Source organism: Ascaphus truei, chromosome 5 (assembly GCF_040206685.1).
Source record: "Ascaphus truei isolate aAscTru1 chromosome 5, aAscTru1.hap1, whole genome shotgun sequence".
Lineage (NCBI taxonomy): Eukaryota > Metazoa > Chordata > Amphibia > Anura > Ascaphidae > Ascaphus > Ascaphus truei.
Genome location: NC_134487.1, coordinates 44798145 through 44818281, shown reverse-complemented (window position 1 = coordinate 44818281; position 20137 = coordinate 44798145).

Here is a 20137-nt window from a genome sequence, read left to right as displayed (position 1 = left end):
AAATGTAGATATTTTGTATTGAACTTTCAACATGCACAGATCTGCGTGAGCACATTTGAATAATTCTGCAGAGATGTACTGAGCTTCAGATTTTGCAAAGCAAAAATTTAACTGTAAGGTCTTCATGGCAGCAATTATAATTGTATGTTGTACTACATACGCGGCACATGCTATTTTGCACAGTCTACAATAGCTGGGCTATATAAAATAAAAAGCAACCAATGAAAGGCAACAAAATCTTTAACACCACAAGTTAGTAGACATTACACCTTCTCTTCATTTACATTATTGGTTCCACAGGGGCTCATTTGTCACACTCCATAGTGGGAATGCACACAAATATGCTACAGTATATGCTGCATTTTAAGATCATTTCAATTTTCCAGCAAAGTCACAATGCTAAGTTACTGTAGACTGCAAAATCGTTGTGAAACTGCACTGCAGAAAATGTCATTTGTTAGGAAGACTCATGTATGAAATTGTTAGCGAGGCTGTAATGACACAATTTATTTCAATATTCAACCTTGAGCAGATCTCAGTGTGTGGTCACTTTGCTAGTGTGTTAGACAGTTCAATGTTGCCCTTATTTTTAATAGAGGTCAGCTCGTAATTGTTACATTTATTAAATCCATAAATGTTTTTAGAGCACCTTTCCATGCTGCTAGTTTAAAAATAAATTAAAATAAATGTACATTTTATTTTACCTGGTTCCCCCGCCAGACATATTTGTAGTTCTTTTTTTTCTTTCCTTTTTTTAAACCTCCACAAAAAAAATGCACACATTTCTGGAACCGGGGTGGGGAGTGGGGGGGAGGGGGGTGGAGAGTGGGGGGGGAGGGGGGTGGAGAGTGGGGGGGGGGGAGGGGGGTGGAGAGTGGGGGGGGGGAGGGGGGTGGAGAGTGGGGGGGAGGGGGCGGAGAGTGGGGGGGAGGGGGGTGGAGAGTGGGGGGGGAGGGGGGTGGAGAGTGGGGGGGAGGGGGGTGGAGAGTGGGGGGGAAGGGGGTGGAGAGTGGGGGGAGGGGGGTGGAGAGTGGGGGGGAAGGGGGTGGAGAGTGGGGGGGAGGGGGGTGGAGGGGGGGGGAGTGGCAGGGTCAAAAGATGATGGAGGGCCATGATGAGTTCTGGGTGAAAAAGCCTGGTTTAAGTTTTTTTAAATTAAGACTATTTAGGGGGAACTGTTGCTTTTAAAGTAATGATTTGTTTCTTAATCTGCTAGTTCAGTATTCCTGCACGGTCAAAATTATCCTAGCAGATCAACACCAGTAAGTCAGTCAGTGCTGAATGAGAATAGAAAGTATTTTAGAGAATTACTTTGTGGCCCCTTAAAAACTAATGAGTTTATAGGCCTATTTACAAAAGCCAAGTTCCTATTTTCAATTAACGCATAATTGAATCTGTAAAATGTTTATAACCCTTAAAATAAACTTGTTGCCCTGTAATAGGATATGGGCCACCCAGTATTATTAAATATTAAGGAGAGGAAGCAGCATACTGAGGAGAAACCATCTTCAGACTTCTTTGCAGTCATTTTATCTCCGGGCCAGTGACGTCACGGAGCTGGTTCGCCCTCATTGGGCGAACCGCTCACGTGACCGGCCTGTCGCGCCGGCAAGCGGGGGAATTTAAAATTCCCCTAAAACCTGCGCTTCCGCAAGCGTGCGGAAGCGCAGGTGAGCCCCTACTAAAGCCACTCTAATTGCGGCTGTAGGGGCTCAGTGCTGAGCGGGAGTGTGCCTCAGCGCGCTTCCGCCAGCAAGCACGTAACATGGCCGAGGCTTAAGGCTGAAGGACCGGTGAGGCTGCTTCCGTCCTAAGCTGGGAAGTGACACATGCGGATGTGGAGTGAGGCAGCAATCGGACCGGCAAGACGACAGTAATCTACGGCTCTCTCCCATGATATCTTTCATGTATCAAATGTGAGTGAGAGAGTTTCTTCAGCGATTGTGCAATATATTTCTCTTTTTACAATACAATACTATTGCATACTCTTCTTTCTCGGGAGGAAAATACACTGAAGTGGATTCGAGGAGGCACACTCCAGAGAGTCCGATAAAATGTTCCAATCTGAGGGTCCATTCAAGGGCTCCTATCAGAGAGAGAGATGGATCTCTAATATGCTATATTCTATAGTAGAAATTTGTGAGTGAGACCAACACATTTATTTATAGATAGGACATATTTTTATTGGTCACACTATATATTTTTTTGTATTCTCTTTCATATACACATCTCATCACGTTACTCACCAGTGCTCCACCTACCTGGAAGACGACATACTACTATTTGGACCGGTGAACGTTCTAATTTAAGGGTGTAGAGCAGCTATAGATTTTTTCCGCACTTCCATTTGGGTTAATTTTTTTATATGCACATTTATTTGTATTTGAGGTATTCAATGTTATAACAAAAGCACTGATTGTGGGTGTTATACACTTTCACTGGTTCACATCACACAGATTTATATAGAAGCGCGCGGTTTCCATTTTTCCCCCATCATAGCCGTAAGAAAGGACTTAACATTGTGTTAGTGAGTTTTGAAGTTCCCTGTTAGCACGGTATGAGCAGGTAACTTAAATTAACATCTTCTTAAGTCACTAACAGAGCTTTGTCGATCTACCCCTTTGGTTTTAAGACTTTCAGTTTCGTGGCTATTTCTGTCTTTACATTCCATATTCAGCACTTTATACTCATTAGCTCTATGAAAATAAATAAACACACATTGCTGTTTTAAAGTGGAATATGTTGTCTGGTATAACACAGATGTATGTACAGTAGGTATGTTTGTACAGGTGGTCATCGCTTTCCGACATTTCACGTTTCAATGAAAGGCATATTCAATGCTTTATAATACATATTCCTGGTTTTAAAGTTGCCACGGACAGGCTTACACATTTGCTTCGATCAAATGCTGCAAGTGATTGTAAGCTAAAACCTTTACTTTTTTACCATGCAGAAAACCTTAGGACATTTAAGGGTTATGTAAAGAACACACTCCCAGTGATTTGTAAGTACAACCGTAAGGCGTGGGTAACAGGGAACTTTTTTGAGGACTTGTTTCAACACCATTTTGTTCCTGTTGTGAAATTATATTAAAACACACAAAACCCCAGAAAGCTCTTTTTGGGAAACCCTGAGCCCCCACAGAATATATATGTATATAAGTGCCAAAAAGGAGAGCTATTGAGCGTGGCATATGTATACAACAGACGACAGAGAAGCCCAATGCTACATCCAACATGACAAATATATACAGTAAAATACTTATATATTCTCTTGAAAATGGGTCATTTAGTTTAACCATTTGGCCAAAGCATTGTAAGCTTGCGAGCCGCAAAAAGGCAGCCCCTGTTCGCAAGTCCTAACACTACCAGATAAAATACTAATATACCTCTATTAGGATTAAAATTCTCATTTACCTCCAAGTTAGTAGGCCCTTCCATTCTACTGGATATAGATCCAATGTGGTCTTTCTCCCTCCTAATAGAGGTAAATGAGAATTTTAATCCTAATAGAGGTATATTAGTATTTTATCTGGTAGTGTTAGGACTTGCGAACAGGATCTGCCTTGTCGGGGCTTACAATGCTTTGGCCAAAGGGTTAAACTAAATGACCCTTTTTCAAGAGAATATATAAGTATTTTACTGTGTATTTTTATCATGTTGGATGTAGCATTGGGCTTCTCTGTCGTCTGTTGTATACATATGCCACGCTCAATAGCTCTCCTTTTTGGCACTTATATACATATATATTTTGTGGGGGCTCAGGGGTTCCCAAAAAGAGATTGCTGGGGTTTTGTGTGTTTTGTTAACCTATTCTCAGCTGTTGGAGGTTAGTGGCTCCTCCTTCCCAGGTTTTAAGCCCGCCCCTCCCCACTTCCCAATTTTGTAGGTTTTTCCATTCTACTGGATTTAGATCCAATGTGGTCTTTCTCCCTCCTAATAGAGGTAAACGGGAATTTTAATCCTAATAGAGGTATATTAGTATTTTATTTGGTAGTGTTAGGACTTGCGTACAGGGTCTGCCTTGTCGGGGCTCTCAAGCTTACAATGCTTTCGCCAAAGAATGAAACTAAATTACCCCTTTTCCAGAGAATATATAAGTATTTTACTGTGTTTTTTTGTCATGTTGGATGTAGCATTGGGCTTCTCTGTCGTCTGTTGTGAAATTATATTGCAAGAAGCATAATCTTTTAAAGCATTGGTACTCCTGAACAATGCTCCTGGCCATCCCGTGTTCCTGAACGACTTGCATCCAAACATCATGATGGGGTTCATGCTCCCCAACACCACCTCATTGATCCAGCCTATGGACCTGGGGGTTATTGCTTACTTCACGGCCTACTATCTTAGGCGAATATTTGCCCAGGCCATTAGGGCAACTGATGAGGAAAGAGGCCCACCCTTAAAATAATTTTGGAAGGGTTTCAACATTCGACATGCTGTGAAAAATATCAGTGAGGCATGGAATGAGGTGAAACAATCCAATTTAAATGGTGTCTGGCATAAAATGTGCCCAGATTTTGTCTCTGATTTCCAAAGCTTTACAGAGACAGTTGCAGAGGTTACTCAAAGTGTTGTGCAAATGGGTAAAGATCTCAACTTAGGAGTTAAGCAATGAAGACCTGCTACAATTAGAACAGCAGAAAATTGCTGTTGAAGAGGCACATCAATCTGTTGAAGTGATTCCTCCTTGTAAATCATTAACAAAAAAACTGTTGATTAAGGCATTTAAGCACATTGATAGTGCCTTGGCCAAGTTTGAGGAAAATGACTCCAACATTGAATGCAGCATTTCAGTCAGTTAAGGCAGCTGTGCGCAAACTGGGGGCGCGCCCCCTTGGTGGGGCGCAAGATTATTTAGGTGGGGCGCGGGCTGCGTGTGGGGAAACCTGGGGCGGGCAGAGCTGTGCACGGGCGGACAAGAAGCTCCGTGCTGAGGCTGCTTCTCTGTGTCTTGTAGAAGGGGCAGGGCTTCTCTCTGCACACAGACAGCCCTCCTTCTCTTCCTGTCTGTTTCCCGCCCCAGTTTTCAGCAGCATGGGGGGTTGGGGGATCAGAGCATGCCCCCCCTTCCACCCATTCTTCTAAGCCACGTCTCTATCCATTTGAATCTGGACTGAAAATTAAAATATAGCAAAACATAATGTAATGTTTTCTCCAGCAGTCACACAGAACAAGCATAACCAAGTGTCCTGCTTTATTCTCTTCACTTTATTTGCCTTTCCTTTCCTGTGGCAATGTTGTTTGAAACATGTAAAAACAATCTGTTCCAAAGTCTAATTAATCATTAGCAGCTTTATCTTGTTCTCTTCTGAATTAATGACTTGTCCAAAAATATTCTTCAATATCACTATGCTAAAGGTTGTTATTAACTTACTACAGATTCTATCTCTATTTAATAGGTTATTGAATCCTTATGTGAGAAATTGCTATTCATTTATGCTAGTGCCTTACTAATGGTTTTCATGTTATTATTGTTTAGACCACACAGTGTGCTTTGCGTGCCTCTATGCCAGAAGGTACAGATTGATGGCTTTATTCAAATGACCAAATGGGGTGGGGAAAGAGGTCTGGTATTTCATGTGGATCATGTGCAGCAGTAAAAGCAATTACAGTAAATAAGAGCAAGTTGTTTTTCTTGATGAGATGGCAAGTGGGGCTTGCTAGCCTGCTGGTCTTGAGAACAACAGGAGTCTTTGAAGTAGCTTAATTTCACTTTAGATCAGTTTTCAATTATCAAAATCAGGGCTTCCTAGAAAATAAATTGATAGGGGAATGTAGTGTACACTCCTATCGCACGAGTTAATAACCCTCCCAAACAGCAAGTATAAGTAGAAATAAATAGCAAGGATGGGCAGTTTTCCATTTAAAAAAAATCTGAAAGTTGGGAGATCCGGATATCCCGAACCTGAATTGTCTGAGACACTAATCTGAATCGTTAGTTCGCGTCTAAAATCCAAATCCGGGGCAGAAACGAACCAAAACACATTTCTATGAAAGAAAAGGTGGGGATTGCGAGCACAGCAAAATGACGGTCTGGCTAAGGCAATGTGCAAAAATAGAAAAAAGCTTTATTACGGCATAATAGCCAAATAAAATTACACGTAGACCGTCCTCTTTTTTTGCTATGTGCGCGGTCATGAGATTTCCCTCGCGTCGGGTGCTCGTCTTATTGTAGGCAGACTGTATGGCAGTAGTTGCAGAGCATTTAAAAACAGCCCTTTGAGTTTTCTGCTCTTGAAGCTGTCTCTCTGCCCTTTTCCCACTCAATGGGGTTGCTAGATCAGCCTCTTTGGGATTAAGTTGTAATTCCACACCCACTTCCAGAGAATGTCCCATCTTTTCAGCTTCATCAGCTAAGGATTCTTCTGGTTTTGATTCAGCACGTGTACCTTCTTTTATTGCCTGTTGGGTGGCTGAAGGTTTTGCTAGTGCTTGTTTAGGTGGTTCAAATTTTGCAACCTTGTCTTTCAGATGAGCGGTATTCCCAGCTCTCACTGTACCCTTGTCTTCCTGGGTTTTTGTGGCTGTGGGACACTAACGCTTAGTCAGGGTCAATACTTGTCCTTGTAGAACTTTCATCTCATCCGTGAGAGATCCCTGTTTTTTGAGTGTGACTTGCAAGTCTCTTCCCAGGGAATTTATCTGCACGCTTTGCTTTCACTGAGCTTGCTTCCACATTTGTATTGCATTGTGAAGCACTATGAATTTCTTTGCTCAGGCCACAGTTACTTGTTTTAGTTTCTGGACCTTCTTGTGCTCCCTTTTGTGCCAGCTCACCTTCCAAAAGTCTATTTATTTCTTTAAGCTCGTGCAGCTTTTCATTCTTTTCCTTGACGTCTTTTGTCAAATGAAAGTTTTCTTCTTTGAGTTTTTAAGTTTTTTCTTTTTAATCTTAAATTTTCTCCTTTTTCAGTCTCTGTACTACTCAGGGCCTCCTTGCAGTCTTCCTTCCATTTACGCACATCTGCTTTGAGAATGGCAGTCTCCTGGCATGAGACTTCCTTTTCTAGGTTGAGGGTCTGAAGCTCCTTCTGAGAGACTTGGAGATCTGTATTAAGATTGACTATCGTTTCTTTAGAAATGTCCAGCTCCTCAGTGAGACTGTGTAGTTCCTTTCTGGAAACTTCCAGGTCTGTGCGGCAGCTGTTGATCTCATGATGTGAGGCATCCAGTGCTCTGCGGAGTGTCTGAACCTCTTTCTGAGATACGTCAACCTCTGTCCGGACACTGTTGACCTCCTGTTTTGATGCATTCAGCTCTATGCGAAGAGTGTGAACCTCTTGCTGGAAGACTGTCATCTGCTTCAGTGCCTCCTCATACTTCCGCTTTAGCGTAGCCATCATTTTATCAGATTGGCTCTGCTTTTCATCCATGGCGGAAATAGTAGCATTTGCAGTATCTAGCTCAGTCTTGAGATCGTCCAATCCTGTCCTGGCTAAAGAGTAAATTGTGAGCACATCTTTTTGTAGCCTCACGTTATTTTTCTGTAGCTCTGTGTAACCATCTTTCTTTTGTTTCAATTGTTCACGGAGCATATCACAGTCATGCCTGGCATTTTTCAGGACATCTTCAGGGCTGGTCAAGGGATCGTCACTCACTGGTTCCGGCTCCACTTCCCTGGGATGGTTGGTTGAGGGTTCCTCACTGTTGGCACCGGTCAGACACTTCTTTGGGGTACACGACTTCTGCCTTGGGCCCTCTGGATATTCGGTTAACCGCGGGACGAATTCTCCATTTTCTCTAGGCTGCAGGACAACTCGGTCCCCCTTTTCCTCCACAGGATCTGCGGACTTGTCTGTTCCTTCCACTGTAAGTGAAGAACTGCTTTTCTTTTTCTTTTTCCGCTTTTTTGTTTTGGATGACTCCGTCCCATCAGGAACACTGGGGTCTCCTTCTTTATTTGATACTTTAGTAGCTTCATTATATATGCCAGTGATCTGCTGCTCCCGCTCTTTCTCTAATCGACCATATTCGTCATCATAGAGAGCGGTCTTTTCTGTTCGTGCCGAGTTCAGGCACCCCCACCATTCTTGTGGTGTTTTGTGGATGTGACTCGGTTCGGGTTCACCGTAAGAGATGTCTTCCTCCTTATTGGACTGGAAGGGCCACTCTTCCATGGGGTAGGGTTCATTACAGGAACGCTGCATCTTGTCCTCCAGTTTGGGGCTCTCAGGTGTAGTTTTCTTCCTGACCTCAGGAGGCGCTATTGCAGCTGTTGCCACTGTATTTGCTAGAACCCCCAATTGTGGTAGTCCTACAGGTGGGCATATTTTGCTTGTAGAGGTCGTAGCTCTCACAGGCATCTCTGTAGACTTTTTCTTTCTTGGATACGTTTTACAATATCAGCAGTACTGTGCACGCATTTTCTCTCATCAGGTATACAGGATGTGCAGTTGCTAGGTAAAAACGTCTATTTGCTTTACACCATTTACTTGCTAGGTATAATCTCTCATTAGGTATGCTGGATATGTAGTTGCTAGGTAAAAACTTCTGTTTGCTTTACACCATTTACTTGCTAGGTGCAATCTCTCTGCGTCAGCCAAATAATGTGATTTTCTGCTTGAGTTCAGTCTCAACTTTGGGTATTATGACATTCACTCTTCACACTTTGGGATACCTTTTACACAGTTCAGCAATTCCTTTTTTATAGTAGGCAATTTTACCCGCAGCACTTGTTTACTGAAAATTCCCCTGCTTCAGCACAGTCTTGCATCAATTTTCAAAATTTTCTGCATATACTCTATTCACATTGGCAGCCTTTACTTGCAGAATCAGTACCGCTCGTGGGTCACCATCTGTATAGACTGCTTCAGCTAATCATTTGAAAACAACAAATGCCTATCCCTTTTAAGGGCTAACTCACTTCTTGAACCCTGACTATGGCTGGAAGGCAAACCCCCTATTTCAATGACCATATTACTCTTTATTGTGATAGGCAAATAAGGTTTACCTGCTTCAGCAGTCTCTCTTTCTCTCCTCTTGGGATTGGGGAAAAGAGTCCATCTGTGGTTTTGTAAGTTTCAGTGCAGTGTAAGTTTCCTGCCTGGGTGTGTATCACTTTAACTCTGGTCTCTGCTGCATGAGGTTTTTTTGTTTATGTTGCTCAGACTGTTTGTAGGCAAAAAGCATAAAAAAAAATTCACAGCCAAACTCCGGGTTCCTTAACTTCAAGAACCACCTCTCGTCCCACTTCTGACACCATACGTAGGCGGAAGCTCACAGAGGTATGCAAGGGAGACTGGTTATGGTGAAATTAAATAAGGCTTTTATTGCGCTTGTTTCCTTAACATCAGGAAACCATCCAAACAAGGGGAAAACAAAGCTTCTATTCACTTGGGAGTATTTCTAGTGAAATATTATGCAATCCACAACTCCCGTTAGATAAGCATGTCTCCCAGCCGCAAACATATAGCATGAAATGAACAGATATAAAAAGTCTTGTAAATAAAAGTCTTATCTGCTAGGTGGGCTGCTGTAGGGGTAGCTTCTCTGCTCTCTTGGAACCGCACCCTTGTGTGCACAGGAAATATATGGCTCCAGGTTAGAATCTTGTTCCCTTTTGTCTTGTGGTCAGCTTGTCGCTCAAGACATCTGTCCTTCCTTGTGGTTTGGAGGGAAAATCTTCTCTGTTCCTGGTGGCTACCTTTTCTTCAGGGTTTGTCAGCATTCAGGTTTAGAAGTTTCCCCTGTGTCTTGAAAGCAGCTCTGCTGTTTCTTCTGGCTGGGCTCAAGACAAGTGTCCCCATGTCAGTCTCACAAGTTGTGAGAGTCAAGGACAATCTCTGCTCTGTCTCCAAGTTCAGCTCAGGTGTGAGCTAAGGAGTTTCACTTCCTGTCTCAAAAGACAGGCTTTTCTAAGCAATCTAATCAGGCACGTGGTGTTTGTTAATTGACTACCAGCAGTTAACCACCACACTGCTGGATTAGAGGCACATGACCTGAACAGGAATAACTCCCCTGTTACATACCTCCCCTGTTTGTGGGAAGCTCGGGCTTGCCACGGCCAAAGCCCATCCTTCCACTCTCATTCTAGATATCTCTGTGACTTGAATGAGAGTGGATGGAGGAAGAGAACCCTCAGTCCCGCTGGGATTGGAGTCCTTTCTCCAGTTTATTCATGTCTCCTCCTGAAGGTGCTTGAGATCAGCAGTCCTCAGTCACTCGAGGAGGACTTTTTCTAAGTATAGTCTTTTTGCTATGTGCGCGGTCATGAGATTTCCCTCGCGTCGGGTGCTCGTCTTATTGTAGGCAGACTGTATGGCAGTAGTTGCAGAGCATTTAAAAACAGCCCTTTGAGTTTTCTGCTCTTGAAGCTGTCTCTCTGCCCTTTTCCTACTCAATGGGTTTGCTAGATCAGCCTCTTTGGGATTAAGTTGTAATTCCACACCCACTTCCAGAGAATGTCCCATCTTTTCAGCTTCATCAGCTAAGGATTCTTCTGGTTTTGATTCAGCACGTGTACCTTCTTTTATTGCCTGTTGGGTGGCTGAAGGTTTTGCTAGTGCTTGTTTAGGTGGTTCAAATTTTGCAACCTTGTCTTTCAGATGAGCGGTATTCCCAGCTCTCACTGTACCCTTGTCTTCCTGGGTTTTTGTGGCTGTGGGACACTAACGCTTAGTCAGGGTCAATACTTGTCCTTGTAGAACTTTCATCTCATCCGTGAGAGATCCCTGTTTTTTGAGTGCGACTTGCAAGTCTCTTCCCAGGGAATTTATCTGCACGCTTTGCTTTCACTGAGCTTGCTTCCACATTTGTATTGCATTGTGAAGCACTATGAATTTCTTTGCTCGGGCCACAGTTACTTGTTTTAGTTTCTGGACCTTCTTGTGCTCCCTTTTGTGCCGGGTCACCTGGGTTCCAAGCTTGGCCTCTAGCGATGCTTTGGTGACGCTCAGGGTAGCCTTCAGATTCTCATGCTGCTTTGCGGGGACATACTGGGTTATCAGACGTTCCTGCAGCACTTGAATTTCTTTAACAGCCTGCAGATTGTCTTCCTGCAGAGGTCGCTGCTTCTCCTCGGCATTCTCGAGGTGCATACGCAGACCTTGCAGTTGGTTCTGCAGTCGGTGCTCTGCTTCAAACTTCTCACCTTCCAAAAGTCTATTTATTTCTTTAAGCTCGTGCAGCTTTTCATTCTTTTCCTTGACGTCTTTTGTCAAATGAAAATTTTCTTCTTTGAGTTTTAAGTTTTTTCTTTTTAATCTTACATTTTCTCCTTTTTCAGTCTCTGTACTACTCAGAGCCTCCTTGCAGTCCTCCTTCCATTTACGCACATCTGCTTTGAGAATGACAGTCTCCTGGCATGAGACTTCCTTTTCTAGGTTGAGGGTCTGAAGCTCCTTCTGAGAGACTTGGAGATCTGTATTAAGATTGACTATCGTTTCTTTAGAAATGTCCAGCTCCTCAGTGAGACTGTGTAGTTCCTTTCTGGAAACTTCCAGGTCTTTGCGGCAGCTGTTGATCTCATGATGTGAGGCATCCAGTGCTCTGCGGAGTGTCTGAACCTCTTTCTGAGATACGTCAACCTCTGTCCGGACACTGTTGACCTCCTGTTTTGATGCATTCAGCTCTATGCGAAGAGTGTGAACCTCTTGCTGGAAGACTGTCATCTGCTTCAGTGCCTCCTCATACTTCCGCTTTAGCGTAGCCATCATTTTATCAGATTGGCTCTACTTTTCATCAATGGCGGAAATAGTAGCATTTGCAGTATCTAGCTCAGTCTTGAGATCATCCAATCCTGTCCTGGCTAAAGAGTAAATTGTGAGCACATCTTTTTGTAGCCTCACGTTATTTTTCTGTAGCTCTGTGTAACCATCTTTCTTTTGTTTCAATTGTTCACGGAGCATATCACAGTCATGCCTGGCATTTTTCAGGGCATCTTCAGGGCTGGTCAAGGGATCGTCACTCACTGGTTCCGGCTCCACTTCCCTGGGATGGTTGGTTGAGGGTTCCTCACTGTTGGCACCGGTCAGACACTTCTTTGGGGTACACGACTTCTGCCTTGGGCCTTCTGGATATTCGGTTAACCGCGGGACGAATTCTCCATTTTCTCTAGGCTGCAGGACAACTCGGTCCCCCTTTTCCTCCACAGGATCTGCGGACTTGTCTGTTCCTTCCACTGTAAGTGAAAAACTGCTTTTCTTTTTCTTTTTCCGCTTTTTTGTTTTGGATGACTCCGTCCCATCAGGAATACTGGGGTCTCCTTCTTTATTTGATACTTTAGCAGCTTCATTATATATGCCAGTGATCTGCTGCTCCCGCTCTTTCTCTAATCGACCATATTCGTCATCATAGAGAGCGGTCTTTTCTGTTCGTGCCGAGTTCAGGCACCCCCACCATTCTTGTGGTGTTTTGTGGATGTGACTCGGTTCGGGTTCACCGTAAGAGATGTCTTCCTCCTTATTGGACTGGAAGGGCCACTCTTCCGTGGGGTAGGGTTCATTACAGGAACGCTGCATCTTGTCCTCCAGTTTGGGGCTCTCAGGTGTAGTTTTGTTCCTGACCTCAGGAGGCGCTATTGCAGCTGTTGCCACTGTATTTGCTAGAACCCCCAATTGTGGTAGTCCTACAGGTGGGCATATTTTGCTTGTAGAGGTCGTAGCTCTCACAGGCATCTCTGTAGACTTTTTCTTTCTTGGATACGTTTTACAATATCAGCAGTACTGTGCACGCATTTTCTCTCATCAGGTATACAGGATGTGCAGTTGCTAGGTAAAAACGTCTATTTGCTTTACACCATTTACTTGCTAGGTATAATCTCTCATTAGGTATGCTGGATGTGTAGTTGCTAGGTAAAAACTTCTGTTTGCTTTACACCATTTACTTGCTAGGTGCAATCTCTCTGCGTCAGCCAAATAATGTGATTTTCTGCTTGAGTTCAGTCTCAACTTTGGGTATTATGACATTCACTCTTCACACTTTGGGATACCTTTTACACAGTTCAGCAATTCCTTTTTTATAGTAGGCAATTTTACCCGCATCACTTGTTTACTGAAAATTCCCCTGCTTCAGCACAGTCTTGCATCAATTTTCAAAATTTTCTGCATATACTCTATTCACATTGGCAGCCTTTACTTGCAGAATCAGTACCGCTCGTGGGTCACCATCTGTATAGACTGCTTCAGCTAATCATTTGAAAACAACAAATGCCTATCCCTTTTAAGGGCTAACTCACTTCTTGAACCCTGACTATGGCTAGAAGGAAAACCCCCTATTTCAATGACCATATTACACTTTATTGTGATAGGCAAATAAGGTTTACCTGCTTCAGCAGTCTCTCTTTCTCTCCTCTTGGGATTGGGGAAAAGAGTCCATCTGTTGTTTTGTAAGTTTCAGTGCAGTGTAAGTTTCCTGCCTGGGTGTGTATCACTTTAACTCTGGTCTCTGCTGCATGAGGTTTTTTTGTTTATGTTGCTCAGACTGTTTGTAGGCAAAAAGCATAAAAAAAATTCACAGCCAAACTCCGGGTTCCTTAACTTCAAGAACCACCTCTCGTCCCACTTCTGACACCATACGTAGGCGGACGCTCACAGAGGTATGCAAGGGAGACTGGTTATGGTGAAATTAAATAAGGCTTTTATTGCGCTTGTTTCCTTAACATCAGGAAACCATCCAAACAAGGGGAAAACAAAGCTTCTATTCACTTGGGAGTATTTCTAGTGAAATACTATGCAATCCACAACTCCCTTTAGATAAGCATGTCTCCCAGCCCCAAACATATAGCATGAAATGAACAGATATAAAAAGTCTTGTAAATAAAAGTCTTATCTGTTAGCTGGGCTGCTGTAGGGGAAGCTTCTCTGCTCTCTTGGAACCACACCCTTGTGTGCACAGGAAATATATGGCTCCAGGTTAGAATCTTGTCCCCTTTTGTCTTGTGGTCAGCTTGTCGCTCAAGACATCTGTCCTTCCTTGTGGTTTGGAGGGAAAATCTTCTCTGTTCCTGGTTGCTACCTTTTCTTCAGGGTTTGTCAGCATTCAGGTTTAGAAGTTTCCAATGTGTCTTGAAAGCAGCTTTGCTGTTTCTTCTGGCAGGGCTCAAGACAAGTGTCCCCATGTCAGTCTCACAAGTTGTGAGAGTCAAGGACAATCTCTGCTCTGTCTCCAAGTTCAGCTCAGGTGTGAGCTAAGGAGTTTCACTTCCTGTCTCAAAAGACAGGCTTTTCTAAGCAATCTAATCAGGCAGGTGGTGTTTGTTAATTGACTACCAGCAGTTAACCACCACACTGCTGGATTAGAGGCACATAACCTGAACAGGGATAACTCCCCTGTTACAGATCTTATTTAGGAAAAACTCAATTGCTTGAATCACACTCTGCACAAAAATCTACATGTCTCCAGGGTCAACACAGATCTATTTGAAATACTAGAAATATAGGAACAGACAGGTACGTTTTTAAACAATGCATACCTTTTAAGTAAAAATGCAAACTTTAGTAGAACATAGGTATTTAATGTCAGGTTATATAAAAAGGGATCCACTGTGAAAAAGAGGGTCAAGAAACACTGAGTTAAAGATGTCAGAAATGCACATTTGCTTATTAATTACTAATACAGTATGTTGCTTCCTTAGATGCTGACCCACCCAAATCCATTAGGAGTATAGTAGATATTGTCCAATGCAGTATGAGTAAAGGCTTGGCTATAAATGACCAAAGCCTTGATGCAGTAAAAACAGGATAGTGAAATAAAGATTAGGGCTTTCCTAGGCCAAAGTTCAGTTCCCCAGTATATTGGGGAGCTGCAGGAAGATCCAGGCTTTTAAACCCTCCTTACAAGCCAAGTGAAAGCTGACTAATTACCTCAGCCTGCTCTCGGGCTGAGATTTACCTGCTCACTGCTGGACTCACTAGCTACACTTATGTTTTATATATATATATATACAACTCAACCCCCTTATAACGCTGTGCTTGGGGTCCAAAGAATCCCATCGCGTTATAAGCGGATCGCGTTAGAAATAATGTACAATTGTATGCATTGTACAATAAAGTATTTAAAATGCCAATAAATCGTGTTGTAAAGTATTCATAAATACAAAAACTGGGATCCGCCCTTGCATCGCGTTATAAGCGGATCCGCGTTGTAACGGATCGCGTTATAACGGGGTTGAGCTGTATATATATATATATATATATATATATACAGTGGTTGACATATCACCAAAAAATCTACTCGCCACACAAAAAAATCTACTCGCCACCTAGTACCAAACGTGTGCTGCTTCGGCCAATATTTACTCGCCCGGGGGTTAAATCCACTCGCCCGGGGCGGGCAAATGTATAGGTTTGTCGAACACTGTATATATATATATATATATATATATAGGCAATACGATACCGTCTATGAGACGAATATCAAGAGGCAGCACTCCAATGGATGGTCAAAAAAACTTTGTATTGTTAAGACATACAGTAATAACCAATGTTGGTTATTATGTCTTAACAATGCAAATGAAAAGTATTTTTGACCATCCATTGGAGTGCTGCCTCTTGATATTCGTCTCATACACGGTATTGTATTGCCTAATTATTCTCTACAGGATTTGCACCCATCACCATGATTTACCTGACGGAGTGCTTATTGTTCTTGTCTATATATATATATATATGTATATATATATATATATATATATATATATATATATATATATATATATATAAAATATTATATATATATATATATATATATATATATATATATAAAATATTATATATATATATATATATAAAATCAAAAAATAAATAGATGATAAAATCAAAAAATAAATAGATGATACCGTTCTGTGGTGTATATATATATATTTTTTGATTATATATATATATATATATATATATATATATATATATAATCAAAAAATAAATAGATGATACCGTTCTGTGGCTAACGAAATGCTTTTATTTGTGCGAGCTTTCGAGATACACTGATCTCTTCTTCCGGCGATGTTACAATGAATGAAGCAAGCAAAAGGTATACTATAAACAGTGTCTCTTGGAATGTTATCTGTGCTGGTCCTTCCCCCGGTGTGGATGGGTTTTATGGCTAGAGGTGTCAAAAGGTTCCTGAAAGCAAGTGATGAAAGAGTGTCACAGTACATATATATATGTATATAATATATATATTTGAATAAAGGATATATAACACAGCGCCTGTATTAGCATACACCCAAATTGCTGCAACTCTGGTCCTGACTAGCAAGACGACCCACCCTGCACAGATGCCTATTAATAATCATTCAAATATATAAAAAAATGTGGTATGGAACAGGATGATGATGTATATTAAAACATATTAAAAATAAAAAATAAAAAATGAAAAAGTGAAATGTAGTGCAAACAAAAAATGACAATAACATGTATCATAAATGAAAAAATCTCAAAAATCTAATCATATAAACTATATAAAAAATGTTGAAAAAATAGTCTATGTAAAAAATAAAAATGAAAATGAAAATAATTTCTTAAGTGTCCATATGAAAAAAACCTTTAAAAAGAAAAATGTGATCCGGGCAGCTTCCTTCTTGGGCTTAACAACCTCCCAACGATACCTATTAGAACAAAAAAAAAACGCCAGATCCATGTGTAAAATCTGATATAAAAGGTTTAATTTACCATAAACATAGACAATTGCACACTCACACTTTTTCAGTGCATCCCCTGATGAAATCCGCTGAGACGGAAAAAACGCGTAGGGTCACGTGGTATAGGAGCTACGGTGGTGGACCAGCCCAGACGCCTGAGTGCAGACGCCAGTGTTATCTCATTGGAGAGGGTTCGTGTAGAGCCGTGCAGACTAGGAACCGCAAGTTGCTCATCCGTGTTGTCGGAGAGACGCTGAGACGGTGATACCAACAGCAGCAAAGCCTTGCAGTTCACACAACCGCATGGAACGGAAGGAAGCAGTGGAAGTCTGACGTCTGTCTGGTGCATGGGCTTGTCCCATAAAACACTTTTAATACACTGAAAACGTGTGAGTGTGCAATTGTCTATGTTTATGGTAAATTAAACCTTTTATATCAGATTTTACACATGGATCAGGCGCTTTTTCTTTTTCTTTTGTTTTAATATATATATATATATATCTAAATATATATATATATATATGTATATATATATATATATATATATATATATACTGATGCAGCGGCCGTTATTCAAACACTTCACTCGTCATGTACATCGGAATTCCGATTTGAAACCGAGGGATGAATTCCAGCCTTCCCGCACTAAGTCTTACTACTAGAGCATTCAAAATAAGGATGCTTGAGCATATGAGACATATACAAAACATGGATCTAACTCATCCGGTCTCTTGTCATTTCAAAGACTGCCAAAATGGCAGTCTAAAAAACTTCAAATGTATTACCCTAGAAAAAATCAAGTTACTCATTCGCGGTGGAGATAGATCTAAAATTCTTTACCAAAGAGAAGCATTTTGGATTTTTACTATAGACACTATCATACCAAAAGGTCTCAACACTGAATGGGATCTTAAAGTATTTTTGTAATACATTTGTATTTCTTAACTATTAATGTTCCTTTTCCCATTTTCCCACCTTTCCTTTCTCCCCCCCCCCTCCTCTCCCTTCCCCTCTTTCCTCTTCCCTTTGCCTTGTTTTTATTTGATTTTGTTTTGGTTCTTATATTATGATTTAATCCAATCAATTTATCATAATGAATTATATAGCCTTCTTAATGAATATATAATCTTGTTGTATTACTCATTTATATATATCAACTAATACTATTGTAAATCATTTTGATCAACTCAATGTTTCCTTATGGTTGCTACACCATAGGTTTATATCACAGATCTAATTTTAGATTCTGACCGGTATTGCAGAAATGGAAATCATAGTTTAACCCATGTTTACACCATCAAACATTTATCTAAAAATTCATAATGTTAACCAATTATATTAAGTAACTATTTAATTTATACATCACCATTTAAATAATGTATTTGTCCGTATATTGTCACATACCATTACGGGCAACCATTTGGTGATATATAATTGATTTTCCATATGCAGTACATATTCCCTTTGTGCAATCACGGTAACATGATTCAATAATGTTTTGCTTTATACTGATTACGACTTCAATCAAGTTATTTAGATCTCAAATTTCCAATGCAATCTTATTATGGACTTAATTCATCAGGTGTATCTCATCTGTTTCATTAGTCTGTGTGGGGGGTTTAAATAGCCCCCTCCCCTCACTTACCTTACACTCCTTGAGAAAGGGCAGTGCATGCCCGAAACGCGTGGAAGGAGGTTGCTCTATTTTTGTTCGTCCTGAGTGTTCACTTTTTAATGTTACTAGAATAAATTTCAATTTTATTTTTACCTGGTGAGTCCCCGTGTTCTTTGGAGAGGCAGCAGCATCGATCATTCTACTTTTCCCGCACTGAGATGCGAGTGCAGAAAAATGAATTTTAGTGTTCTGGCAATTAAAAACATGAAATTGACACAGTAGGACAGTAGCACAGTACTGTACACATTACAATTCATCCATTTTATTGCAAACGAAGAAACAGAATCCATGAAATTCAAACAAAACATCCGCGATAAGTGCGGGTGCCTGGGGCGATTGACCGCGTTCATGCTGCGTGGGGAACAGCAGAGAACTCAAAATCGGTGCCGTGATGTGTTCGAATAACGGCCGCTGCATCAGTATATATATATACACACATATGTAACACCCCTATCCCCCCCCCAAGGGAGATTTGCTGGTCTTATGGTGTTAGTGGTGCTGTGGTGCTCACCTGTTGGTTCTCAGGAGGCGGAGTCTCCGCGATGTTGTAGGTAGTGTGACACAGGACAGTCTTTTATGGATGGTTCAGCGCCTCCATCCTGCAGGGCTTTGCCAGGGGCAGGGATTCCTCCCCACAGGAACCTTCAGAATAATGTACTCACAGGCCAAGAACAGTACAACTGCATTTATTGGTGGAACAGCATATATTTCATATTCATCTCTAGCAAGACAGGTGCATTTCCCTGAATCCATAGTAATCCAAGTTCTTGCCATTTGCAGGCCTTTGAGTGGTCAGAGCTAGGGTCGCTGGACCATTTTCCCTTGACTAGGCCCCCAGGAGCTTGAGGTTTTGGGCTAGTCAATCCCTTACCCCCTATGGGGTAAGGTAGAATAATTAACCACTCCCTAAGGAGCAGACTACACTTGGGAGAACCCCACAGCAAAGAACAACTGAATCAATTTGGAAGGGAACCAACTTTTATACCAGGGGTGTGTCTCACTGCTAAGCCCCAGTAACTGGCCAGTACCACTGGAGTGAGCCCACTCCCCTGGCACATGCTCCAACTGTTTCCAGGCTTGCACCTGTAAAACAGATTGGCAATTTGGGGATGAGGCTCACATGCTGAGCCCCGTGAGAGAGGTTTAACCCTAGCACTGCCTGCTCTTACCAGGACTTATAGTACTAGGGTCAGGAATATGTATATAGCCAGGGGCACATGGCTACATATATGTACATACATATAAAATACAATTTAATATAAAATACACAGCGTGCTGATTTAACTCTCTCCTAGCCACAAAAGGAAGTTCTTTAAGGCCTCCAGGGGACAATGCAAGTCATATCCCTGCAGTTTTCCGATATTGAAGGGCTATTATTGTGCTAGGCCTCAGAAACGTTTTAATGAAGAATGAATATGTGCAGTTTAATATCAAGAAATGCTGTTGTAATGGAAATCTGTAAAACCTAACGCCTCAATAAATCACAATGGTATCTTATGCAGACACTCAGCGTATGACCTCATCCAAAATTGGAAGCTACAGATACAAAGGTTTAGTGAAGAGTCCGTTTCAATTGAATGAATTGCTACTAATCATTGCTAGTTCACTCAGTGGTTATTAGATTTGATTTCTAATCTAAGTGCTATTAATACTTATGATTAAAATTTATTTTTTTGTGCTTATAGCATCATGTAAGAATTATGCCATTTCTGCATTTAAACTTGCTGTGATCTTCATATTTCACCTCTTACCTGGTAACATTTTAGTTTATTTCATTTTAAACACCGGTTAACAACATATTTAAAAAACAACAACATATATTTAATGTAATTCTTAATCTACAAAACATTTAATACAACAGTCCATGGTATTTCCAATATCGTA